This window comes from Chrysemys picta, unplaced genomic scaffold (assembly GCF_011386835.1).
Source record: "Chrysemys picta bellii isolate R12L10 unplaced genomic scaffold, ASM1138683v2 scaf180, whole genome shotgun sequence".
Taxonomy (NCBI): domain Eukaryota; kingdom Metazoa; phylum Chordata; order Testudines; family Emydidae; genus Chrysemys; species Chrysemys picta.
Genome location: NW_027052887.1, coordinates 36342 through 64097, shown reverse-complemented (window position 1 = coordinate 64097; position 27756 = coordinate 36342). Strand labels below are relative to the sequence as shown.

General features: G+C 48.6%; 1 long non-coding RNA gene across 1 annotated transcript; it reads left to right on the top strand.

The window, feature by feature from the left end:
* Positions 1–369: 369 nt before the first annotated feature.
* On the top strand, positions 370–27756 carry LOC135978246 (uncharacterized). Its single transcript, XR_010595678.1, has 4 exons — positions 370–1209; positions 3863–3883; positions 4270–4302; positions 25566–27756. It is a non-coding gene; the product is annotated as an uncharacterized LOC135978246 (long non-coding RNA).

Genomic DNA, 27756 nt, shown 5'->3' with positions numbered 1-27756 from the left:
CCCAAAGCCTTTGCAAAAGGTTTTTTGGGGAGGGCTGCCTTATCCCGTCCGCCATGGTAGGACACTTTACCACGCCAGGCCAGTAGCACATAGTCTGGAATCATTGCATAACAAAGCATGGCAGCATATGTTCTCGGTGTTTGCTGGCATGCAGACAACATCCATTCCTTATCGCTCTTTGTTATCCTCAGGAGAGTGATATCATTCACGGTCACCTGGTTGAAATGGGGCGATTTTATTAAGGGGACATTCAGAGGTGCCCGTTCCTGCTCTGCTGAACAGAAATGTTCCCCGCTGTTAGCCACGCCGTGCGGGGGAGGGGTGAAGTGATCATCCCAGAGATTTGGGGGGGGGTGTTAGTTGGGTTTGTGCTGCATGTTAACCCGGAAACCGCAGCCCCTTTTAAATGGCCAACCCAACGGGTGCTTGGTATGGGAAAGGAGGGTGCTACTGTTTGAAACCATTCCCACATGTTAAGAAGGTTAAAAAAGCCAAAAGACTGTGGCTTACCATGGCTGCCTGCAAGCCGAAATCTGTTGCCTGGCACTGCGTGAGTGATCTCTCACACCAAACCGGCAGGCCCTCAATATAAGAGGAAAAATGTGACCTTGTAACGAAAGTACATGTGCTGTGTAATGTGAACAGCAAAATTTAACGTGAAAGAGTGTACCCATTGTTCTCTAAAATGTGTCTTTTTTAACCACCTCTCCCTTCTCCTCCACCAGCTGCAAATGTTTCTCCTTCACAGAGGCTAGTGAAGATTAGAAGGAGAAAACAGCAGACTCGGGATGATATGTTCTCGGAGCTCCAGATGTCCTCCCACGCTGACAGAGCACAGCAGAACGCATGGAGGCAGTCAATGTCAGACTACAGAAAAGCACAATATGAACGAGAGGAGAGGTGGCGGGCTGAATCGCGGGATGAACAGAGCAAGTGGCGGGCTGAAGATGATAGGTGGCGTCAGCTTGCAGACAGAAGGCAAGAGTCAATGCTCCGTCTACTGGAGCATCAAACTGATGTGCTCCAGCGTATGGTTGAGCTGCAGGAAAGGCAGCAGGAGCAGAGACCGCCGCTACAGCCCCTGTGTAACCAACAGCCCACCTCCCCAAGTTCCATAGCCTCCTCAACCAGACGCCCAAGAACACGGTGGGGGGGGGGCCTCCGGCCACCCAGTCACTCCACCCCAGATGATTGCCCGAGCATCAGAAGGTTGGCCTTCAATAAGAGTTAAAGTTTTAAACTGTAGTGTGTCCTTTTCCTTCCCTACTCCCCCACCCATCCCGGGCTACCTTGGCAATTATCCCCCTAGTTGTGTGATGAATTCATAAAGAATGCATGAATGTGAAGTAACCATGACTTTATTGCCTCTGCATGTGCTGCTCGAGGGTGGGAGGGGAGGGTGGGGTGGTTGGTTTACAGGGAAGTAGAGTGAACCGGGTGGGGTGGGGGCGGACGGTTCATCAAGGAGAAACAAACAGAAGTTTCACTCCGTAGCCTGGCCAGTCACAAAACTCATTTTCAAAGCTTCTCTGATGCGCACCGCGCCCTGCTGTGCTCTTCTAACCATCCTGGTGTCTGGCTGCACGTAATCAGCAGCCAGGCGATTTGCCTCAATCTCTCACTCCGACATAAATGTCTCCCCCTTACTCTCACAGATATTGTGGAGTGCACAGCAAGCAGCAATAACAATGGGGATATTCTTTTCGCTGAGGTCTGAGCGAGTCAGTAAGCTGCGCCAGCGCGCTTTTAAACATCCAAATGCACATTCTGGAAAAGACCTTTCCAACACTCAGCTGGACAGCATAGCAGAGTTCATCAAACAACTGGGGTTAAAACCAGGAAAAAGGGGGAGGGAAGGGAATGTCTGTGGGGAACATGGCAAGGAGCTCACATGGTTCTGTAAGGAGATTGCCAAAGCTCTTTGTGAAGATTGCAAAGGATCCCCGACTCACCGCTCTCACGCTGTGATTCCCATGGCAAAGGCTGCTCATGGGTCCAAGGTAGGGGTGTTTTGCTAGCTAATTAAATCACTTCAAGGCCCTGTGTCACCCCCTCTCTGGACTGACGCCAGTCTGCTGTGGGTGGGCCTAACCCCAGGATCCCATGTGCTTCTGGGCCTCTCAGACACACTCCCAGCTGCAGACCCCATGTCTGCCACCCTGCTTTGTGGAGTGCTCCTGCACAGCCCAGCTGCCTTAACCCCACGAACCAGTGCTGCTGCCCTGCCAAGCTCCAAGTCACATACACACGCTCCACACACTGTGCAGATTTCCAGCTTGCTGTGCGCACGCTGAGTTCTCAACTGACCCTTTCAGGGACAATGTGTCAGCCGAGTCGAGAACACTGGCCTAGGAAAGGGATTTCTGAACCATGGGCCTTTGTACCAAAAAAAAAAAAAAAAAAAAAAAAAAAGCCGCAATCGCGATCTGCGGCGGCAATTCGGCGGGAGGTCCTTCACTCCCAGGCGGAGTGACGGACCCTCCACCGAATTGCCGCCAAATACCTGGAACTGCCGCCCCTGTCCGGAACGGCCGCCCCAAGCACCTGCTTGAGAAGCTGGTGCCTGGAGCCGGCCCTGATTCAGATGTACCAATAGTCAAAAAGGCTATTAGCTGTAATCTGTGCAATTTAAATGAACAAGTCTACAATCCATGATCCCATGGTCCTACACCACTCCAAGCCTAAGACGGGTTGACATATTTTAAGGACAATGAAGCCATCAAAGCCAGTTGGAAGGAGCATTTTGAGTCACTCCTGAATCGTGAGTCAACCGTCTCTAATGCCACCATCGAATCTATACCTCAGTGACATGAAAGAGAATCTCTTGCTGATCCTCCTGCCCTCGAAGAAGTAACATGATCCATCGTGCAAATGAAGAACAGCAAGGCAGCAGGGCCAGATGCTGATGACATCCTCGTGCACACTAAGACTGACCTTCAGTCCACACTGGATTTTTTTGCACAAGCTCATCGAAGCCTAGGACTCTGACTCAATATTCGGAAGACTAAAGTGCTCCATCAGCCTGCCTCAGGCCTTTTACATAACCCATAAGACAAATATGACTCCTACACTCCTTTAGGGATGCAAACCCAACTGTCTGGAGAGGTACCACCGACAATGCTTCTGGAAGATCCTTCGCATCAAATGGGAAGATTGCTACGCTAACGCCAGCATCCTCACTGAAGCCAATGTCACCAGCACTAAGCAATGATTCTCATGAACCAGCTTCATTGGGCTGAACATTGTGTGCGGATGCCATACTCTCGCCTCCCAAAACAAGCCATCTACTCTCAGATCACCCATGGTCAGAGATCCCGTGGTGGTCAGAGGAAACGCTACAAATAGACACTGAAAATGTATCTCAAGAAAACTGATGTGGACATCACAAGCTGGGAGGAGCAAGCCACCAACTGACCTCAGTGGTCAGCCTCCATCAGGTAGTGGCCCGCTTCGAGGAGAAGCGCCTTTCCCTCAAAGCTGAAGGAAGGAAAAAGAACTTTCTCACAATGGGGAGCTGACCCGCTAGGAAATGTCTGTACCTACTGCGGGCAGATCTGTGGTTCCAGGATTGGACTCCTGAGATATCTCAGGACCCATAAGTAAATCTGTGGTAGAGATCATCCGCGAACCAAGGAACTGCCGATGATGATGATTTCAGCTGAAAAATGTTGCCCAACTCTAGTGATAAAAAACGTCACAAGAGAGCATGCCCAAAACAGGAAACAAACAAACAAAAACTGCCTGTGTTTGACTTTGCAAACATAACAAAATGGATGAAGGTAGCAGGGGTGGGGAGAGAACCACTGTACTAAAATTTTTAACAGCTATTACACATTATTAATTCCTCTTTTTTGTCTTTTAGAAGAAATTCTTGCTGAACTTGGTAAGTTCAATTTTTCCTATTCCTTGTTTCTGGAGTCCCCTGAAACCTCTCCCACTAAGGGATGAGGCTTTCCTGACCTGTGCATCCCCCCAAAAAAACAACAGTCCTACATCTCCTTCCTTTCCTCATCTTTCCCCTCCCAATTCTGCCAGATCATCACACCTCTCTGCCCCCAAGTTCTATCCTCATCCCACATAGCCGACTCCTCCCTGCCTTCACTTGACCTCACTTGATCACACGGTGCATTTGAGACAGGTGTGTTTTAAACCACTAACTGTAAATCTGTCCCTCTCTTTCACAAGCACAACACATTGTGTTCAACCGTTGGAATATCACCATAACCATGGCAGAACGAAAGCTCATAATTTGCCTTTTTCTCCTTCTAGCAACCTTGCGATCTGAAATGAAGAAAGACAAAGGTAATTTCTGGGACCAGTGGGGTGTATTCAAAAGACTAGCAAAGGGGAAATAAACACAGCTTCTGCTCTTCCTTTAAGATGAAAGAAGAAGGGCTGAAACACTGTTTTTTAGAATGTGATTGTTCAATATATTAGCAATTCAGGTCCTGCCTAGGACCATGGAGGGCAGAGGGAGGCAGGGAACGGAGCAGAGCAAAGAGGAAACCAGCAAACTGAAAAGGCCAGAGGCTGTCTGGGCAGCAGGCTATTGCTGCTTTGCCGGCTACTGCTGGAGGAATCCTGGCTGCAGGGGCTTGGAACACCTCTAAGTTTTCCTGCTGTCATTTCCCCCATCGCCATGTGGCTGGGCAAGGAGGTTACATGGGGCTGGTTCCCCTGTGGTCAGGGGGACTCTGGTTGGGTCTCAGCCCTGGCACTAGGTGCTTTTGTTGCTTCTCAAGCTCTTCTCTCCCACCAGAGAAATGAAGAGCCTGATCGAACATTGTGCCAGCAAAATCAGCTGCCTCAATTGTTCTCCAACCATGTCGTCCGCTCCCTACTCAAATCCCTCCCCTGGCTCCTCTTCTACTTCTGCAGCAAATTGTAGCTTCTCCTCAATGCCAAGGATCAGCACCCAGGAGCTGGATATTTTGTAAGAGGGGCTGCTCTCCTGTCCTGGCATCTGTGGGGTGTCCCACAACCTCAGCCAGAGGTGGATGAATTTCAGGTTCAGAGATGGGCTCCCAGGATGATCAGGGTCATGGAGGGCCTGCCGTAAGAGAGGAGACTAAAAAAACTGAGCTTGTTTTGGGTAGCAAAGGGAAGGCTGAGAGGGGATGTGATTGCTCTTTGCGAATGCATCAGGGGAGTAAACAACATGGAGAGAGATGAACTGTTGAAGCTAACAATCAAATCGACCAAGAAGAAATGGGGATTATCTGGCCTTGAATTCAATTCAGGCTGGGAACTAAAGGTTTCTACCCATCAGAGGAGTGAGGTTCTGGAGCAGACTGCCAGGAAGTGTTGTGAGAGAAAACAACAGGTATTTAAAGGTATTTTCAGGTATTTAAAAGGGTGTCATAAGGAGGAGGGAGAAAACTTGTTCACCTTAGACTCTAAGGATAGAACAAGAAGCAATGGGTTTAAACTGCAGCAAGGGAGGTCTAGGTTGGACACGAGGAAAAAGTTCCTAACGGTCAGGGTGGTTAAACACTGGAATAAATTGCCGAGGGAGGTTGTGGAATCTCCATCTCTGGAGATATTTAAGAGTAGGTTAGATAAATGTCTATCAGGGATGGTCTAGACAGTATTTGGTCCTGCCATGCGGGCAGGGGACTGGACTCGATGACCTCTCGAGGTCCCTTCCAGTCCTAGAATCTATGAATCTATGAAACAGAACTAATGTTAAAATGGAACTTGCTAAGTTTTTTAATAGGATTTTATGAAGGGGCTGTGATGGGGATCCCAGGATGTCACCTGGACTGGGGGACTGCTGAGCCCTCTGTCCCACCACTGGGTGGTTGTTGGCAAGCTACAGACCTCTGGCAGGTTCTGCATTTACACGGATATCCACAGGAAGGGACACACCTAGCTGAGTTACATGAATGCTTCTCCCAGCCACTCATGAATCGTCAGCAGAGAGGCTCCAGCCAATCCTCACAGCTCCCCAGCCTAGGACCCCAGAGCTGAAGTGTCTTGCGCTGGTCAGAAGCCTGAGCAATGTAAGTTCATTACCCAGTCTGCCCCTCCCTCAATGTGGAGAGGACACACACTAACCTTTGTATCCTGAGCTGAGATTTTCCAAGCACTTCAACTATTTTATGTAAAATATAAAACAGATTTAATAACTACAGAAAGATAGATTTTAAGTTATTATAAGTAGCAAACATAGAGATCAAAGTTGGTTACCTAAGAAAGAAAAGTAAATTTGCAATCTGAGTTCTATAAACTAAACAGGATTTGAATCAAGCAGTGTCTCACCCTGACAGATGGTACAAACAGGTCACAGATCTTCAATACAGTGGCTGGGTCTCTCCTCCAGCACCGGACCACCCTCCACAGTTCAAAGTCTTTGTCCGCTAGATGTTTCTTCCAGGTGTTGAGTTGTGGCAGGAGTGAAGCCAATCACGATGTCACATCCCTTCTTTTATAGTTTCTTCCAGTTTGCTGCAAAGATCTATGCTTGCGAGGTGGGGGTCTGCCTCCATTGGTCAAGTAATCTCCATTGTCTACGTGACCTCTCTGAGAAATCTTCTGGGATGGCTGCTGGGAAAGTGAATTCCCTTTAATGGCCCATCAGCACATCTGGCTACTCCATTGTTGCACCTGAAAGGCTGGTTGTGGATGTTTCCAACCTCACAACATATTTCAGTAACACACACCTAGCAAAACTTCATAACTTCACATACAATCATAGCACATACAATCCAACAGGATATTAATGTTAAACAGATCAAGAATTTTAAAATGATACTTTACAATGGATACTTTGTAGGAAACATATCATAATTATATGATGGGGTGAATATAGGGATTTCAGGGGGCTGCTTTGAGGTACAAAGTGCCACAGGAGCTGTCTGTGAGAGCAGGGGACTGGAGTAAGTGCAGGCTTCACTAGGGAAAAGGTCCAGGTGTATATCAAGGTAGGCTGCATGGATGTAGCTAACAGTGAAGTCTGATAATGGAGCAGCAACTCTGCTGTAGTTAGGATTGAGACTCGCAGTTTAAAAGATAACTTTTCTCACTGAGCTAAAACTGATTGAAAACTGCTCTGCCTGATGGGAATGGTATGTTGTGGACATGGTGGGACACAGCTTAAAAGGGGCAGAACTAAGGATGCTTTGAACAGGTGGCATGTAACTTAACTTTGTATTTCCTGGATTTCAGAGGTGTTAGCGCAGTGTACAGTCCAGCCCAAGGTGTGCACCATCATCTCTGACACAGCTGTCATTTCAAATAGCAGCAAAGCAGGGTACAATGGATTTACTGAGTACATGTTGTCGTTTTCAGTCAGACAGTGGAAGAGATAAAATTTTCCATCGAATGGAGGAAATCTGTTTCCCTGCTGTATATTCAAAGCAACGTGCTGTAATTTCAGACAAGAAAGTTTACTTCACACCTTTTGAAATTCAGGAGAATAGCAATGGTTGAGCATCAGAGAGCACAGTTATTTTATAACAGTGCCATTGCTTAGTCAAAGAGCTGAGGTATTCAGATGTAACAAAGGTCAAAAAGTCTATCAGCTACAACCTCTCCAACTTAACGCCTCTGCTCCCTGGTCTGTGCAGGCAGACTGGTTGGTGAATGACAGAGTCAGAGGAAGAGCTGTTGAAATAATTGATTTTTTTGTTTGTCTGGTAGTTATAAAAACTTCAAAACTATTTCATTGTGATTTGGGGCTTTTGAAAACATTGTTTAAATTAAAAGCTAAGTCAGTTTGGAAATGAAGGGCTAGATTTAAAGAGGTGGTCAGTGATAGCAGGGGACTGGCTCAATGATTCAGGTGGTTCCTTCCAGTCCTATGTTGTTAGGTTTCACAAGGTGCCTTAGGCCAGATCTACACCACAAACATCTCGGTATAACTACGTCACTCAGGGATGTGAAAAATTATACCGACCTAACCCTGGTGTAGACAGCGCTTTGTTGACGAGAGAGCTTCTTCATCTCTGCAGTGCTGTACATGTAGACAAGCCATGACGCGTCATTCTAAAAACTAAGGAGCACCTCCTTAGTTTTTCGAATGATGCGTCATGGCTTGTCTACATGTACAGCACTGCAGAGATGATGTCCCTCTGATCACCGATAGCCCAGTTATTAAGTCACTCAGACGAACTGCGGCGGCCCAGCTTTGAATCCCTGCTCTCCCCTTTCCTAGGCGAGTGCCCTAACTGCAGGGCTGCTGGCTATTCTAAGTGGGTCTCTCTCAATCTCTCTGTCGAAGCTGTTCTAGGTGGTATAAATCATTAAATAGTCTTAGGCACAGAGACTGAAACCCAGGAGCTCACCCCTCCCCAGTGACCATCCTAATCCCTACCCTACAGAGCCTACACTTGCTTTCTGGGCCAATGAGTATTAAATATTAAGGTACATAAGTATTTTCATAAATATTCTCTAAGGTATATTAAGTATTAAACATATAAAGGTGACAGCCCTGCCAGAGTTAAGGTTTAGATCAGGCCTGTGTTTGAAGCTGGTCTTTCCTAACTGCTCTAAAATCAGCGTGGTTCCTTGGATTGCCCTGACATATGATGTGGCTCCTGGGAACACAGGTTTCTATTACTGATCCATATTTGACCATTTGACTTTGCAAAAATACAAAAAAGGACAGGGGAGAAAAAAGACCTCTATTATGAAACATCTTAACAACTATCATCATTTTCATACATTATTTATTTTTCTTTATTTGTCTTTTAGAGGAAATTCTTGCTAAATCTGGTAAGTTCCATTTTCCCTCTTCCTTCTACCTGGAGTACAGAGAAACACCTCCCACTAAGGGATGGGAGTTGTATGATCTTTTGAAAATTGTTTTTAATGTGGAACCTTAACATTTTATTTCTACACATTTAAGAATCTGATTAAAAAACTAGAAATAAATAAGTTAAAAGGTCTTGTAAGAAATGTTTGCTGACACCTCTTCTTGCTGACACCTCCACAAGCTGTTTTGTTTTCAAATATAGCAATATTTGAAATGTATTCATTGTTATGTTTTTTAAATGTGTGAGAGATTGAAGAGATGAATGAAAAGCATAGTTCCACTTTTTCTACAATGAACTGGAAAAAGTATAGCTATATATATAGCACCACTTAAGAGCTTAAAATAAGAGTCTAGCTAAGGCTTGGTCTACACATGAAAATTCTATCAGTGTAGCTACATTGGTCAGGGGTATGAAAGTCTTCCAGGCCAGTGGAAGAGTGCTTCCATCACCTTAGCTAACATCATTCCCCCTTGTGCGCCGGGGGGAAAGGGGGCTGCACACTCCGGCAGATCAAAGCAAGTTCGATATAACGCGGTTTCACCTATAACGCGGTAAGATTTTTTTCGCTCCTGAGGACAGCATTATATCGAGGTAGAGGTGTATCTGACTGATTTGCAGAATATTGGCTAAATCAGCTAGGGAGAGAAACCTTTCTCTAGACATTGCCCTTCCAGAGATCTGCTTTGTTGGTGGAAGAAACTGTTGTTCTGAGATTATTTATTATTATACCCAGGGATTTCAAAGGAGTTTGAATCCTCCTTTTATCTCTGGCACTAAGTTCACTTTGAAGTTCAGAAGCAAACTCTGAGTGCACCTCAGACTGCTGTAGGAAACAAACAGGATGGTGGGAAAAAGGTCTGGGATAAGTTTAAAGAATTATCATTAGTGCAGCCCTGTGGGTTTGGGTGAAATATAACACACCCAGAGCCTTCTGCACTCAGGCCCAGATCCACAAAGGAACTTGGGCACTATGCCTAACTTTCAGCTAGCCCCTCCCCTCCCCCCCCCCGTGGCATCTACAAAGCCTCAGTCAGGCACCTAGGCCCCTGATACCATGTGTGGGGAGACGTGAGGCCTATGAATGTGATTCACACAAACTAGGCAATGAGAGATGCTCAGAAGTGGAGTGTGACCCTTGCTGGAGAAACACAGCCCAGCTCACGGTCTGATCAGCCACTCTGAGACCTGAAAACTCATAACAGTGTTGGCTGCTTGGTACATGGATTTTAGCTGCTTCCTCCGCTCCCAGGCTTACAGCAGTGTTGCTAAATATGCAGACTTGGCCAACTCTGCCAAACTCCTATTAGACAGACGGCAAAAGCCGAGCTATAGGCAGGACCACCCAGAGGATTCAGGGGGCCTGGGGCAAAGCAATTTTGGGGGCCCCTTCCATAAAATAAAGTTGCAATACGATAGCAACATATATTTGGAAATGTAAAAATTAACCAGTGAAATACATTCGAAAATTAATTTTTAATCATTTGAAAATACACGAATTACATTATTTAAAAAAATTAAATGCTTTAATGGTATGTATACATTTGCAATTACATAATGGGCTGTCACTGCCTGGGGGTGGCGCTGCTGTTGCCCAGGGCTGGGTGGGGAGCTGGGCTCCGGGTCGGGGGTGTCCGGCTCAGAGGGGCTGGGCTCAGAGTTGGGGGTCAGAGCTGTCGGGGGAATAGGGTCAGGGAGGTGTCCCACTCAGAGGGGCTGGGCTCAGAGCTGGGGTTCAGGGCTGTCGGGGGGGTGGGGTCGGGGGTGTCCGGCTCAGAGGGGCTGGGCTCAGAGCTGGGTGTCAAGGCTGTCGGGGGGATGGGGTCGGGGGGTGTCCGGCTTAGAAGGGCTGGGCTCAGAACTGGGGGTCAGGGCTGTTGGGGGATGCGATCGGGGGGTGTCCGGCTCAGAGGGGCTTACCATGCTGCTTAGCCCCGGCTCCCTCATCCCCTGGAGCCTCAGCGCGCCGTGTCCAGGAGCGGCCCTGGACAGTGCTGCAGCGGCGTGGCTCCAGCAGGGCCTGAGCTCCCGCCGCTCGGCCGCAACTCGCAATCCCGCCCCTTACCTCGCGGCTCTGAGCGGGAGGAGCTCAGGCCCCGCCCGAGCCATGCCGCTGCAGCGCTGTCCAGGGCTGCTCCTGGATGCGGCGCGCCGTGGCGCTGGGGGATGGGGGAAGGCAGAGGCGGGGGGGAGCCTATGACGTTCTCGTGGGGGCCCCTGCGGGGCCTGGGGCAAATTGTCCCACTTGCCCCCCCAGGCAGCCCTGGCTATAGGAAAGAGAAGACGTGAGGGAGGAAGAGGACACAGGAAGTGAGGGGCAAAGTCTCACATCCCAGGTGGTGGTGGGTTTTAGCCAGACCCAATGGAGGTAGTGATGTCATCTGGGTCCCACATTCTGGCCTGGTCTGGTCAGGTGCCTTTCAGGCTCAGGATGACAAAGATCCAACGGTGACATGGGGGATCCCGGGGTTCCAGGGGACAGTGGGGGTGGCAGCCATGATGATGCAGCTCACTCCATTCAGTCACCCCTCCCCCCATCAGCAGTGAGTCTCAGACTCTCCTGCCACAGGCTTTTCTTTCAAGAACCCCAAAGGGAAGGGAGAGGTGAAATAGCTCTGTTCACTCATTATATTGTCCACCAATTACACCCAGTTTCTGACACACCAATTTTGGTCTCCTTAGTACCAGTCCCACACGTCGCTTGTTCACCAGGCATGAGCTTAACTCAATCCTTGAGTTATAGCAGGAGGTCTCTTTGTCTGGGCTATTTCAGTCTGTTTCACTCCCCTTTCAACCCCTTTCCTCTCAACTAGGGTGACCAGATGTCCCGATTTTATAGGGACAGTCCTGATTTTTGGGACATTTTCTTATATAGGCTCCTATTACCCCCCACCCCTGGTCCCGTTTTTCACATTTGCTCTCTGGTCACCCTACTTTCAACATTTATTACCATGGGTTACTGTGACTTTTGATGAGCTCTCACTCAGGTCTGCCAGCGGCGCTCACAGTCAGGGTCAGCCTGTAGGGACAGTTATCACAACGGGGGTTGAAGGGAGGGGGGGTTTCTGCCTTCACCCCTTGGTGAGGAGACGAATATGGGGAATGAAGGGACGGCAAGGGGGACCCACCTGTCACTGAAAGGGGGGTTCATGACAAGTACAGTTATAATAGTTTTCAGTCTTATAACACATTTACGATCTTTTCAACTTAAAATTACCTATCCCCTCCCCATTCTCTGCCCCCTATTTCAGCTCCTACTGTCCTCTACTGCAGTCCTTCCCCTTCCCCCCACTCCCTACCCCCCCTTCAGCTGCTGTCCCCCTTCCTGTCCCGAGGTTTTTTAACCCATTCCCTTGAATTCCCCACAGTGCATGTGACTCTGGATCCAGACACAGCTCATCCTGAACTCATCCTGTCTGAGGATCGGCGGGGTGTAAGATGGGGAGACACACGGCAGGACCTGCCCAACAATCCTGAGCGATTTGATCGTTGGCACTGTGTGCTGGGCTCTCCAGGGTTCACCACGGGGAGTTGGTACTGGGAGGTGGAGGTGGGGGATGAGGAATTCTGGGCCATCGGGGTGGCCAGGGAGTCTGTGTGGAGGAAAGGCTGGATCGGCATTTCCCCTGAGGAGGGGATCTGAGCCATGAATTGGTGGGGATGGGTGTCTAAGGTTCAACCTGCCCCTCAGAGCACCCTGCCCCAGAGCAGCTGGCACCGGCAGGTTCGGGTCTGTCTGGACTATGAACAGGGGCAGGTGGCATTTTTCAGTGCTGATAATGAGGCCCCGATCTTCACTTTCACTGAGGCCTCCTTCGCTGGGGAGAGAATCCGTCCTTTCTTTCAGATGAACTCCCAGCTCAGACTGTGTCCCTGAGATGGAGGGACGGGGGTGACATTCAACCAGGGCCGTCCTTAGGCATACTCAGCATACACAGCTGTGTAGGGCACCGGAAAATTCGGGGCACCTCCTGGGTCTTAGTGTCCACCCCCCCACCTTCCTATCCCTGTTCTGACCCTTCCTGCAGGCTCCCACAGCTGGCTGCTGCAGCGTGGTGTCTCTTACTCCGGAAGGGATCTAGTAACTTAAAAGTGAAAAAGCCTCCAGCCTGCCAATCCTATTAGCACAACATTGAAACTGTTAAAGAGCCATTCGAGTGGTAATGAAGCCATTTAACAGGCATTTGCCAACCCCTAGGTATATGCTGTCAGGGTACGTCTATACTTACTTCCTGGTCCGGATGTAAGCGATCGATCTTCTGGGATCGATCCCGGAAGTGCTTGCCGTCGACGCCGGTACTCCAGCTCGGCGAGAGGAGTACGTGGCATCGACAGGGGAGCCTGCCTGCCGCGTCTGGACCCGCGGTAAGTTCGGACTAAGGTACTTCGAATTCAGCTACGTTATTAGCGTACCTTAGTCTGAAGTGGGGGGGTTAGTGTGGACCAGGTCTCAGTTTCTGAATTTACTGACAAAAACAGTTGTGCATTACTGTAATATTTACTCAGAATATGTTAGTCTACGGGACCTTATTTTTAAAGCAAATTTTAAACTATTTCATTAGAAGATTGCTGAAGATTATGAAATCACATCTCTAAAAAATCCTTGCATAGAGTTTTAGATCCACGATCTGAGTATTCACCTTTAGCCTCACATGCTTGGCTCTTCAGACATATAGTTTTTAAAATAAATCCTTCAAAAGACCACTCTTATCTAAAATACATATTTTAATTTTAGTTACTATAGTACAAAAAACTTGCTTCCAAAGTCTCCCTGTCCTTTCTGTCCATCCCTTTCTCCCTTCACCCCCTTGTTGAAGAGAGGCTAGCCCTTAAAGGGACAACGCTTTCCTTCCAGATAGCTGGACAAACAAGTTTCCCTTTCTTTACCTCTGAACTATTTGATGAACTAGTTTTAAGAGAACCCTCCAGCACAATCAGTACCGTAGTAAGATTTAAAATCCTTTGTTATGCCTAAAATCTTTGGAAACATAAAGTTGGTGAAATTTCATAAACATGTCTGGTTATGGAGATAACACAAAATAAATTAGTGTTCCCTTTTTCTAAAAGCAATGAACATTGTTATGAACATACTAAACCTCTGTGACTGATTAATTTAAAATAATGTCTTTGTTTCAGTCAATTAAAAATGTAGTAATCTAGAACGATTACTTTATGATCTGTTGAACCGTAATATCCTGTTGGATTGTCTCTGCTATCATTGTGTGTGAAGTTATGAGGTATTGCCTTTTGTGTTACTGAAATATGTCATGGGGTTGGGAGATGCCCAAAGCCAGCCTTTCAGTAGGGACAAAGGAGCAGCCATCAGTGGCCAGACAGGAGTTAAGGGCTCATCAACACTCAATCCACTATCCCAGAGACTTTTCGGAGAAGGCACGTATGCCATGGGGATACGCTAACCCACGTCACAGCAAGAATCTTTCGAGCAGCCGGAAAAAAGTATAAAAGAGGAAGAGTGAAATCATTACTTGGCCTCTCTCCCCGCTCAGCTCAACACCTGGAAGATTGTCTGAAAGACAAAGGCTTTGTCAACACCACTTCTGTTGGTAAAATTTCTGTCGGTCAGGGGTGCGAAAAAAGAAAGCCCTGACAGACAACTGTCACAGACAGAAGTGCTGATATGGACAGCGCTATGTTGGCAGTAGAGGCTCTCCTGCAGAAATAGCTAACGCCGCTCATTGGGGGTGGTTTAATCATGCCAGCAGGAGAACTCTCTCCTATCGGCAAAGCGTGGCTACATGGGAGACCTTACAGCGGCACATCTGTAGCGGTACAGCTGTGCCGCTGTAAGGTCCGTAGTGTAGCCGAAGACTTTGAAGGAGGGAGTTTGGTCCCAAGCTGGAAAGGGGTTCAGTCTGTGTATTGGAGAACTGGAAGCTGCTTGTACCAGCTCTTAGGGTGAGACACTGCTTGATTCAAATCTTGCTTAGCCTCTTTAAGTTAGAATTAAGACCTCTGCATCTGCTACTTATAATCACTTAAATCAACTGTTCTGTAGTTAATAAACCTGTTTGATATGTTACCTCAAACAGTGTGTTTTGTTTGACGTGCTTGGGGAATTGCAGCTCAGACTACAAAGGCTGATGTGTGTCCATTCCACACTGAGGGTGTGGTGAACTAGGTAATGAGCTTACACTGGCTAGGCTGCTGACAAGTGCACAATGGTACAATCCTGGGGTGCAAGGCTGGGGAGCTGGGGGGAATTGACTGGAGCCTCCCTACTATGGCTCATGAGTGGCTGGGAGAGTATTCATGTAATGCAGTTGGGTGTTGTTGTAGGAGCAGCAGTGATCTGTATGCTATGTATAACCTGTATGCTCAAAAGGTCTGTTACACTTTTCCCCACCCCTCCCTCCTGGAATGCTTGTGGGATGAATGGATTGGTTGAACAGCTGGAAGATCAGGAGAGCTCCCAGGTAGACTCATAGACTTTAAGGTCAGAAGGGACCAGTATGATCATCTAGTCTGACCTCCCGCATGATGCAGGCCACAAAAGCTGACCCACCCCCTTTCCCTTGACTCAGCTGTTGAAGTCCCCGAATCCTGTGATTTAAGGACTTCAAGTCGCAGAGAATCCTCCAGCTAGCGACCCCCGCCCCATGCTGCGGAGGAAGGCGAAAAACCTCCAGGGCCTCTGCCAATCTACCCTGGAGGAAAATTCCTTCCCGACCCCAAATATGGCAATCAGTAGAACCCCAAGCATGCAGGCAAGATTCTCTAGCCAGACCCTCATTGACCATTGATACTATTTACCAGTGATGGCACGCTGTTGATTAATTGACTAAAATCATGTTATCCCATCAAACCATCCCCTCCATAAACTTATCAAGCTTAATCTTAAAGCCAAAGAGGTCTTTCTCCCCCACTGTTTCCCTCGGAAGGCTGTTCCAAAATTTCACCCCTCTGATGGTTAGAAACCTTTGTCTAATTTCAAGCCTAAACTTCCCCACCACCAGTTTATATCCATTCCTTCTCGTGTCCACATTAGTACTGAGCTGAAATAATTCCTCTCCCTCCCTGGAATTTATCCCTCTGATATATTTAAAGAGAGCAATCATATCCCCCCTCAGCCTTCTTTTGGTTAGGGTAAACAAACCGAGCTCCTCGAGTCTCCTTTCATACGACAGGTTTCCATTCCTCTGATCATCCTAGTGGCCCTTCTCTGTACCCATTCCAGTTTGAGTTCCCTTTTAAACATGGGAGACAAGAACTTGCACACAGTACTCCAAATGAGGTCTCACCAGTGCCTTGTATAACGGAAGCAGCACCTCCTTATCCCTACCAGATATACCTCGCCTAATGCATCTCAAGACTGCATTAGCTTTTTTCACGGCCACGTCACATTGCCGACTCATAGTCATCCTGCGGTCAACCAGGACTCCGAGGTCTTTCTCCTCCTCCGTTACTTCCAACCGATGCGTCCCCAGCTTATAACTAAAATTCTTGTTAGTCATCCCTAAATGCATCACCTTACACTTTTCACTATTAAATTTCATCCTATTTCTATTACTCCAATTTACAAGGTCATCCAAGTCTCCCTGCAGAATATCCCAATCCTTCTCCGAATTGGCAATACCTCCCAACTTTGTGTCATCCGCAAACTTTATCAGCCCACTCCTACATTTGGTTCTGAGGTCAGTAATAAATAGATTAAATAAAATGGGACCCAAAACCGAACCTTGAGGAACTCCACTGGTGACCTCCCTCCAACCTGACAGTTCACCTTTCAGTATGACCCACTGCAGTCTCCCCTTTAACCAGTTCCTTATCCACCTCTGGATTTTCATATCAATCTCCATCTTTTCCAATTTAACCAATAATTCCTCGTGCGGAATCAAACGCTTTACTGAAATCGAGGTATATTAGGTCCACTGCATTTTCCTTATCTAAAAAGTCTGTTACTTTCTCAAAGAAGGAGATCAGGCTGGTTTGGCACGATCTGCCTTTCGTAAAACCATGTTGTAATTTGTCGCAATTGCCATTGACCTCAAGGTCCTTAACTACTTTCTCCTTCAAAATTTTTTCCAGGACCTTACATACTACAGATGTTAAACTAACAGGCCTGTAGTTACCCAGGTCACTTTTTTTCCCTTTCTTGAAAATAGGAACCACATTAGCTATTCTCCAGTCCAACGGTACCACCCCCGAGTTTGGTCTAAATCTCTTTCCTACTAACCGTTTTCCCTTTCTCGGGATACAGGCCTCCGACAGCTCCTGCAACTTCAACTTAAAATAATCCCAGGCGCCATCCGCCTTTAGATCCATAAATATGTTAGCCCAATCCACTTCCCTTACCAGTCCCCTTAATTTATTAAAATTAGCCTTTTTGAAATTGTAAACCCTAGTCTCTGATATAATTCTGTTAATCTTTCCATTTAGTTTAAATCGAATTAGCTCATGATCACTCAAGCCAAGGTTGTCCCCTACAACCATTTCCTCAACGAGGTCCTCACTACTCACCAAAACCAAATCTAAAATGGCCTCCCCCCTCGTCGGTTCAGCTACTACTTGATGAAGGAATTCATCAGCTAGCACGTCTAGCAACATCTGAGCCCTATTATTGTTGCTAGCATTTGTCCCCCAATCTATATCCGGGAAGTTAAAGTCTCCCATGATTACACAGTTCCTATTAGTATTTACTTCCCTAAAAACATTAAATAGTTCTCTGTCCATATCCAGGGTAGTCCCGGCGGTCTATAGCACACCCCAAGCACTATCCCGGGGAGGCTCTAGTAGTTCTTTTACCCAGTGTGAGTATTGCCCAGACAGACTCCGTCTTATCCATTCCATCAGTTATTATTTCTTTACAGTTTACCTCATACAATGCTACCCCCCCACACCTTTACCTTTGTTCCTATCGTTCCTAAACAGCACATACCCTTCCATATCTGTACTCCAGTCATGACTACTGTTCCACCAGGTTTCGGTTATTCCTACGATATCCGGTTTCATTTCTCGGACCAGGAGCTCCAATTCCTCCATTTTGTTACCTAGGCTTCTCACATTGGTGTATAAACATCTTAATGTATGCCGTTTAGCCTGTCTCCCATCAGTTATGCAATTTGGTACGGACCCCTTGCTGTTCATCCCCCCTCTCCTTCTTATAGCCGGGGGGAAGGGTTTGGACATATCTGTTCTTATCTCATCACCCTCCTTTTCAATGTTGGAATCTGGCGTGGAGATTAACTGGACATCTCCCAACCGTCTCCCCCAGATTCCTAGTTTAAAGCTCTTTTGATGAGATGAGCCAGCATCCCTCCCAGAAGTCTATTTCCTTCCCTACTCAGGTGAAGTCCATCCCGTGAGAACAGTTGTCTGTCCCCGAAAGCCTCCCAGTGACCATACATCCCAAAGCCCTCCTTATAGCACTACTCCCTTAGCCAGCTATTTATCCTCACAATCCTGTCAGCCCTTTGCTGCCCTTCTCTAGGAACAGGCAGAATCCCACTGAAGATGATCTGAGCCTCGATTTCCTTGAGCGTCTTCCCCAGTCTGGCATAATCTCCCTTGATTCTCTCTAACGAGAACCTAGCTGTGTCATTTGTTCCTACGTGAAGGATTATCAAGGGGTTCTTACCTGCTCCTTTTAGGATCCTTTTCAACCGCAGGTCCACATCCCGTATCTTAGCACCCGGTAGACAGCACACCCTTCTGTTCTCTGGGTCCGCCCTGGTCACAGGCCTGTCTAACCTCCTCAGTAAGGAGTCCCCAATCACGTAAACCTGCCTTTGCCTGGCGACAGTGCGATCTACTAATCTATCCTCTGTTCTCTCTAGTCATAACCCGTGTCCGTTCCTATTTTCCTTTATACTCCCCCTTGTGCCATCCTGTATCCTCCCGGGGCCCAGATTTGGTGCTGTCTCCATCAACTCCTCCCCTCTCTCTATTGGGCTAGCTGCTCTTCTCTTCTTCCTCACCCTCCCACCTTCAGTTACCACCTGCTGCCCCCCCTCCTCGCTATCCAAACACCCAAACCTGTTCCTGAGTTCTATTTCCCCTTCACTAGCCCTCCTTTTCCTTGGCCTGCTTCTCATGGTCACATGCTTCCACTGCCCTTGTTCTCCCTCAGATATTCCCCCCTCACAGACCTTAGCCCCTGCTTCCACCTGAACCCCTGAGCATTCCCCTTCAGCCCCTCCTTGCCTTTCCTCCATCAGCTGCTCGAACCCCCTTCTAAACTCTACCCGGGTATCTACCTGCATCTCCAACCCTCGGATCTTTTCTTCCAGCAGCTCTATTAGACGGCACTTCATACAGACATACCTCTGTTTAGGCTTCCCCCTTCTAGTACCATGTACATACCGCAGCTTCCACATGCAATCATCTGCATTGTGTCCCCTGCTGCTTGGCTCATGGCCGCTGTAGTCTCTGCCCAGTGCACCTGGGGAAACAGAGCACACGGGACACCGCGCCCTCCTGCCTCCCCTTCCACCTCCCCCTGCAAACTCCCACTCAAACTCCCCAGTTAGCAGCCCTGTTCACTGCCTCCTGTGCCGCTGCCTGGCTGGGCGGCCGCTTTTATAGGCCCCCTAATCAGCCAAGCTCCGCCCCCTACTCAGGGCTCGGCTGCCCTCCCAGCACAGTGCCCCTACAGGCCTCTACATACACAAGCACTACAAAGACAGACACAAGTACAGATACCTTCTCCTCCAATGAGACTCCCACTCAAACTCCCCTGTTAGCAGCCTCCTGTGCCATTGCTCACAGCTGTGCCGCTGCCTGGCTGGCGGCCGCTTTTATAGGCCCCCTAATCAGTCGAGCCTCCGCCCCCAAGCTCCGCAAGGTGTCTGGGACTCTAATTAGGCAGCGTTCACACACCCAATGCATGGACACTGCATGGACACTGGCTGAGGTGGAGTGTGACCAACCAGATGCAGCCAAGTCATCTCTAGTCACAGGCCATGAAGAGCAGGTCCTTAAAAGGGGAAGGGGCCATGTGCTCAGCAGTGCACTCACAAGCTTGTACCTCCCGTGAAGGCCCTTCGCCCGGACCGCCTGGCCAGTGGTTCACCGCGTTGCATTCCATCATGCCTCGGGAAGACTTACCTTCATCGCACAATCCATCGCTATGCTGTGGGACACTTACGTTGAAGGATCCTGACATCTCCAGTGCCATGCCTGTCCTGGGAGCATGAGTATGCAAGTGTGAATGTGACACCACCCTCTATTTTGAGCTTAACTATCAATATAATAAACGTACTGCTTTCTGCCAAACTCTGGTGGGTCATTAGTCCTCCCGAAGCTCACTAGCTGACCCAATTTCGGGTAACAGGTGTGTCCCTGCCTGTGGATGGCTGTGTGAGTGCAGGGCCTGTCCGAGGCTTGTAGCTTGACATTAGCACCGCAGTGTGAGGGACGGCCCAGGCAGGTGGGGTTGGAGGGCTCAGCAGTCCCACAGTCCACGTTACACCTCAGGGACCCCGTTACAACCTCCCACCATGGGTGTGGGGGGAGGCATTGAGCAATGCTTCAGCTGCTGCCTCTGCAATTGGCTCACAGTTGCTAGCATTCACTCGCTGCTGTCACCCACCACTGCTGTTGTTCACTCTGCTGCTCCACCCATTTTTGTCATGGCCCGCTGCTGCCACCACTTTCTCCGCTGCCACATTCGGAGGTTCTGTCACTTACCCAGCTCTCAGGGATTTCAGCCAGTAGTGGGGAACCTCCCTGCTGGTGCAGGCTGGACAGTCCCTTTCACTGTAACATGGCCCCACACCAGGTCTAAGGCTCAGCACCTACAGCTGGTTAGCAGTGATTGCAGGGGTAGTGACCACAGAACAAAACAAGGGCTCACCACTGAGACTAACCAGCTCTGTCTTTAAACAAGGGAGAGACCACTCTTAGCCAGAGCCCACACCACCAGAAAAGAATTCCCGCCTCCACCCTTGTCTCTCTTTCACTGGGATTTGGCAACTCTACCCCCTGCTTAGCAAGTGAGAATCCCTGCGTGACCCACTCAGTCAGGGGCCTGCAAATCACAGTTCTGATGCCCTTTGCTCACACACTCAGGATAACAACATTTCATTGCCCTTCCACTCAAATACTAGAGTGATTTGTAACCCAAAACCAGCCAAAACTGATCATTTTGGCAGAGCAGCCCCCTCTGCTGCATGCCTAGGCAGTGTAGGTGTGTCTGTGCAAATACAATCTGCTCCTGAAGTCTTTTCCCCCCAGGAGCAGTCAATGGGCAGATGATGGCGGGCCAAATCCGGACCACCAGATGTTTTTGAACAGACCCAAAATCTTATAATTATCATTGTTGTTATAATGTCTTTATTATTTTCTCCGGAGTCTGGACCTTGACTATACCTTGACCAAGAAATTTGGCCCTTGACAAAAAATAATTGACTACTCCTGTTCCAGCTCATCACTAGAAATCAGAGAAGAGCTCATTCATTCAGACTCTGCTTACATCACCATTCTCACTTTTGCTATCACACTTGCTGGTGTGCAGTCTGGGTCTAACTGAAGCTGTGTTGATCAGTCAGTGGCTCTTATAACTAGCCCATCTCCTATTAGTTCATCTTTAAATGTTCCATATTTCCAACATTCAGCCAGACTATGAACTGCAGTAATGAAAATCTCAGCTGTTTCCTCTGGTTCCTGGCACCTGCTATTCAAACTGGCCTTTTCCTAGATAACATTCTATGTGCCCAGGAAATGGGCCTTAAACACCTCTTTCCCTTTGGCGTAGTCTTTCCTCTCCTCAGAGTGAGGAGTCTGGCACACAGGATGTCATCAGCAGCATCACCCATGGCAAATGGCCAGGCATTTACCTGGTATTCTTGGGCTTCCTCTATTAAACCAGCAGTCGTCTGGAATTGCTCAAATCTCTGCTTCCAGCAAGGCCAGCTGCCTGATTTGCCACAATCACATTTCTGTCGCAGAGCCGTTTGCACTAGGGACTGCAGTGCTGCGCTGAGACACGACTCTGCCTCCTCCTGCCGCAGCTCCCACAGCTCTCCACCCTGAGTCACCACTGTCCCCACTCACTCACCACTCTGGCCATTTTCTTCCTTTACTCCTGCTTTGGAGAGCAGATTTCACTCACTTCTGACACACTGGGGCAGGACTGTCAGCCTCAGAGATCAAAAATCATGAGTCAGATCCTAAAAAACCATCAGATTGGCCCCACAAACCATGAGAGTTAAAAAACATCAACAAACAATGTTTCCAATCTGTCTGTTGACTTTTTCACTCCCCTCTGCTCCTCTGGCGATGTGTGTGTGATAATCCAGGCTGAAAAGCCAACCTTTACTACACACATGCCTCTCCTTGGAGGCTCAAAAGGAGACTCGCTGGATGCTGGAAGGACACAAACATATGGAAGGAGAATCAGAATGGAGAAGCTTCAAAGTCTTTCTTTTATCTGACCAAGTCCTAAGTGGCAAGAGACTGCGCCAAGGACCCCAAAACTGGGGGTGTGATTGGACTCTGCTCATGCTCCATGAGCTTGAAACACCCCTGGGAATACAGAGCCAGGGCCGGCTCTAGGCACCAGCATTCCAAGCATGTGCTTGGGGCGGCACTTTTCAAGGGGCGGCATTCCGGGGGTTTTTGTGTAGATTTTTTTTTTTTTTTTTTTTTTTTGCTTCGGCGGTGGCTCTCCGGTTGTTTTGTTTTTTTTTTTTGCTTGGGGCAGCAAAAAACCTGGAGCTGGCCCTGACAGCAGCCTTAGCGGGTAGCCAGGAAGGAGCACTCACTAGGATCTGTGATACCAGTTCCAGTTATGATGGTAATATAGGTGAGTGATTTGTATCATGACACTATTCATAGTCTGCAAACAGCCGAGTGTAATCCCAGAAATCTCAGTGTGGAGCCTGGTCTGGTCACATGAAGACACTGCCCCTGGCACCAGTAAAATGACATTGACTAGAAAGGGGTGGAGGATGACTGGAAAAAATAGAAATAGAATCAGAGACGATTAGGGTTAGAAGAGACCTCAGGAGGTTATCTAGTCCAACCCCCTGCTCAAAGCAGGACCAACACCAACTAAATCGACTAAATAGTCCTTAACCTGTTCTTTCACCACTGAGGGCTGCTCACCTCCTCCTCATACTGTTTTGCCCAGGATAGCTGTCTGGGAGCTGACCTTGTCTGCTAAGACCAAGTCAAAAAAAACATTGAGTTCTTCAGCTTTTTCCACATCATCTGTCACTAGGTTGCCTCCACCATTCATTAAGGGTCCCACACTTTCCCTGACCTTTTTCATGTTGCTAATATACCTGTAGAAATCCTTCTTGTTACCCTTCACATCTCATGATAGCTGCAACTCCAGTTGTGTTTTGGCCTTTCTGATTACATCCCTGCATGCTCGAGCAATATTTTTTATACTCCTGCCTGTCTAGGTTGGATATTAGGAAACACTATTTCACTAGGAAGTTGGTGAAGCACTGGAATGGGTTACCTAGGGACGTGGTGGAATCTCCATCCTTAGAAGTTTTTAAGGCCCGGCTTGACAAAGCCCTGGCTCCGATGATTTAGTTGGTGTTGGTCCTGCTTTGAGCAGGGGGTTGGACTAGATGACCTACTGAGGTCTCTTCCAACCCCAATCTTCTATGATTCTATGAACAGGAGACACAGTCTGTTTTTAATTGTGATGGGAATTCAGATGTCTAGATGACTAGACTGAGAAATGAGGAATTGTGTCCCACACAGAAAGATCCCAGGTCACAAAGCTGGGGTCAGCAGTCTGGATCTTTCTGGAAGGACCTGACACAACTCACATCCTTCTGATGAAAACACCCCCTGTTGTCCCAGGTTCACAGTCCCCACCCAACCTGCCTCCAGAAACCCTCTCTGGCTCCTCATCTCTCTCCCTTCCCTGCTACTGGAAACTGTACCAGGGCAATGTACACCACACACAGCTTCCCCTCTGCTGTCTGTCCAAGACCCCAGACACGGGCAACTCCAGACACCTGTTGTCCCTTCCAATCCCATCCTGAACACAGCCTACAATGACAGTTCTCTCTGTTCTCAGCTCCACACCCCAGTCTCTGCAATGTGGGCCTGTGCCATGCACTGAGCAGGCCTGTTCCCAGCGCCTGGCACACACTCAAGCCGTCATACCTAGTGCTGCCTGGCAGCAGCTTCATAGGTCCAGAGATTTGAAGGCCAGAGGGGAACATTAGAACATTGACTTTGACCCCCTGTATAGCACAGGTCAGAGAATTTCTCCCAGTTACCCCTATATTGACCCAATGACTTATGTTTGGCGAAAGCACCTTCCAGCAGGGCTTCCAGGTTGGATCTGGAGGAATCAGAATCTGGGTAATCAAATGCTTCCATTGGCCGGTTGTTCTAGTGGTTAATCACCCCCCACTGTCATAATGTTGGGCCTTATTTCCATAGGTGCCAACTGCATGGGTGCTCCAGAGCTGGAGAACTCAGTGAAAAACATTAGCGGGTGCTTAACACCCACCAGCAATAGAGCTGCAGCCCCAGCCAGGGATAAGTAGCCCCACCCCCACCGATCAGCTGGTAGATGGCTGCATTAATCACCTATTAGCTGTTCAACTTTTGTAGCCCCCCTGGGCTTGCTGCAGCAAAGGCTGACCCAGGCCTGAGTCAGACTTCGGTGGAGGGTGGGGCTCCTCCTCCAGCAGCCTCAGGGAGCTGCTCCACTGCTCCAGCTAGGGTTAGAGGTGGGTAAGGGGGGAGCACCAGGCTCCCTCTGCTCTGCAAAAACCCAGTCTGATCAGCAGTGGTGAGACCCTGCTCCCCTGGGTCGCCCCGCCTGCTACCTAGATCTCCTGGGCAAGCTCCAGCTCCCAGCCAGTGCCAACTGCAGGCACCACTAGGTGAGTCCTGTTTCAGGCAGAGGGAGCCTGGCGGGGGTGGTGATGCTGCAGTGTTGGGGGGGGATGGGGAGTTCCACCATGGGTGCAGTTTGGGGGTGGGGGGCATGCAGACTCACTGCCACTGCCTTTCCCCAATTCTGTGCGTGCCAAGCTGCTCTGCTCAGAGCTGGTAGCTAAAGTGGCAGATCATTCCCCTCCCACAGGTGCCCTCCAATCATGCCCCCTCACTAACACCACTTCCTCAGGAAACAAGGGAAATTAACTGCCTGAAAACGTGGTTAATGCAGGTCTTGTTTACACTATAGCGTCTTTGCCAGTATAGCTATGCCAGTCAGCCTTACCCCTGCTGAGTACCCTCTTCAACTCAAGAAGTGTGTTTCAGATTCCTGCTGGCACTGCCAGTCTGACGTGCCTTCTCTGGCTTGTCAGATTGGGTTTATATCTGTTATTGAACCACAGCCACTCATTAGGCTCTTCCCAGGCTGGTGAACCGCTGGGGTTCATTAACTGATTTCCTTAGGGTTGCTCCTGATTTACACGGCTACAAGTGAGAAGAGAATCAGGCATAGGCACTGACTCCATTGGTGCTCCAGGGCTCAAGCACCCATGGAAAAAAATAGCAGGGGTGGTCAACACCCACCAGTCACAGCTGGGCTGCCATTCAGCTGTTTGGCAGCTGGCATGGGGCCTCGGAGGAGAGGGCAGAGCAGAGGCAGGAAGAGGCAGAGTGAGGGCGGGGCCTCGAGGGAGGAGGTGGAGTGGGGGGGCCTTGGGGTGCAGTGAGGATGGAGCACCCACCAGGAAAAATAAAAGTCAGCGTATATGCTTATTTCTCATTTGAATTAGTCTGGCTCTAACTTCCAGCCATTGGTTTTTGTTCTGGTGGTCTCTGCTGGGCTAAAGAGCCTTTTAGTACCCGGGAGTCTCTCCCTGGGATGGTATTTATGCTCTGTAATCAAGTCACTTCTGATCTTCTTTTTGTGATATTCAATAGATTCAGCTCTGTAAATCTCTCCCCATCAGACATTTTCTCCAGCCCCTTGGATCGTATTTGTGGCTCTTTCCTGCACCTTTCCAATTTCCAATGGCCTGTGTCAAACACCGACGCTGCAGCAGTCCCGGGAGGAGGAGCCATGGGCCGATCACCTGTGCCCCCTGCCGCAGCATCCGGGCTCCTGGCCCATCTCAGGCCCCGGGCAGCGCACCAGGAAGGAGGAGGAAGCCCCGCCTGCTAATGCAGCAGCCCCAGGCCCAGCCCCAGCCCCAGCCCGGCGGGTTCCAGTCCTGCGGGGACTGAACACCATGGCCAGGAAGGTGACCGGCATCATGGGCATCCTGCTGCTGTGCCTGCCGGTGGGACCTGCGGGAGCCGCCAGGCTTCAAGGTGAGCGGGGGCCACCCAACGTGTGGAGAACACAGGGGCAGCCAGAGCCCCAGGGCCAGGCAGAGCCGGGAGCCAGGGGCAGCCAGAGCCCCAAGGCCACGCCAGGCGCCTGCAGCTCCAGAGATGCCCAGTGCAGAGGAGCTGTCCCGTCCCCCTGGCAGCAGCCAAGTGAACTCAAAGACTCAGTTCCCTGGCAGACAGCGAGCCCCCGCGTAACGCTGAGCTCAGGGCTCGTGGGGCGGTCCCTGCAAGCTCCCTTCCTTGCAAATTTTTTTTATTTTCTCATTAAAAAAATACATGGCTAGAAAACCGTAGCGGGTTTAGATACAGTTCCCCACTCTAGGAGCAGCTCTAAGGGCTTGATTTTTCCAGAGTTGAGTGCCCACTGTCGTATTGAAGTCAGTGGGAACTGTGGACTTTGCCAGCACTTGGGCAGAGCCAGCCCTGTCTGAAAGAAAAATGGGCTGGTTTTCTTCTTGCAGAAAATTTTGATATTTTTTCCTGCAAAAATTCAAAACCTGATAATTTTCAGCTGAAACCCCTCCCAAAATTTGATCCACGCCCAAAATCATCTGTTTTTGGGCCAAAATCTTTTGAGTTTGCAGTATTTGAGTTTTTCCACAGAAAGCAGATCCTTTTTGTGAAAAATGTTTATTAGTTGAAAACCTGTTTCCATCAAAAAACAGTTTTTTTGGATAACTTTTGACCCTCCCCCCGACTGATTTCACTGATATGTTGCCTTTTTTTTAAGATTTGTTAGTTCCATACAGCTGTTAAGAGAGGCAAGGGAGCACATTGCCAGCCATGTATTTTAGAACTAGTAATTTCCTAGTAATTATTACCCCCTTGACAACATTGTGCTTTTGTTTACCAATCCAACCTCCCATCAAACATGTGCAAACACATAATGGGCCAGATTCTCAGCGGGTGTAAATCATGCTAATGCCATGGAAATGAAGAGATGTTGATTTACGCCTGGATCATATTCACTGTACTTTATGTAGTTTTGAATGGCTTATGTCTCCTGCAGTTGATTCCTCACTGGGCCTTTGTTCTTTAACAAACTGCATTAATAATGATCAATATTTTATTTTGTAGCTAGGGCTTTGGGGAACTTTTCCCGAGGTTTCCCCACTGTTAGTGGCTTTCGAATTTCTGAGTACTGCTGTGGTTTTGGTGTTGCTGGGGGAATATGAATTTGCTTTTCAGACCTGCACCTACTTTCCTTGTGCACCTCCCAAAGCCAAAGGGAATTAGAGTGCCCAAGGAATGCAGGATCTGGTCTAGAGATAGCTCCAGCCCAGCCTCACAGGAACAATGGAAACTGGCTTAGGCAGGCAGCAACAAAATAATCTGTTATTAGACCCTCAAGGGAGTCACCCTGTTCCTTTAGGCAGGTTGGGACTGCGATGAGGTAATGCTCACCTGACTCTGAAGGGGACGGGGAGCAAAGTCAGAAGGAAAGAAAGGCCATGCTCTCTCTCTTCCACCTACATCTACAGACACCACTACCATCAAGCAACTGAAATGTTGATCAAAGGGGAGAACCTGACTGAAAAGTAATCAGCCAGCCTGTGGTGAGAAGCATTTTTAAGGACATTGAAAGTGTTAAGATCAGCGTTTTGCTTTTATTTCATTTGACCAAATCTGACTTGTTATGCTTTGACTTATAATCACTTATAGTTAATAAATCTGTTTGTTTATTCTACGTGACGCAGTGTGTTTGGTTTGAAGTGTGTCGGAGGCTCCCCTTGTGATAGCAAGCCTGGTGCATATCAATTTCTTTGTTAAATTGACGAAC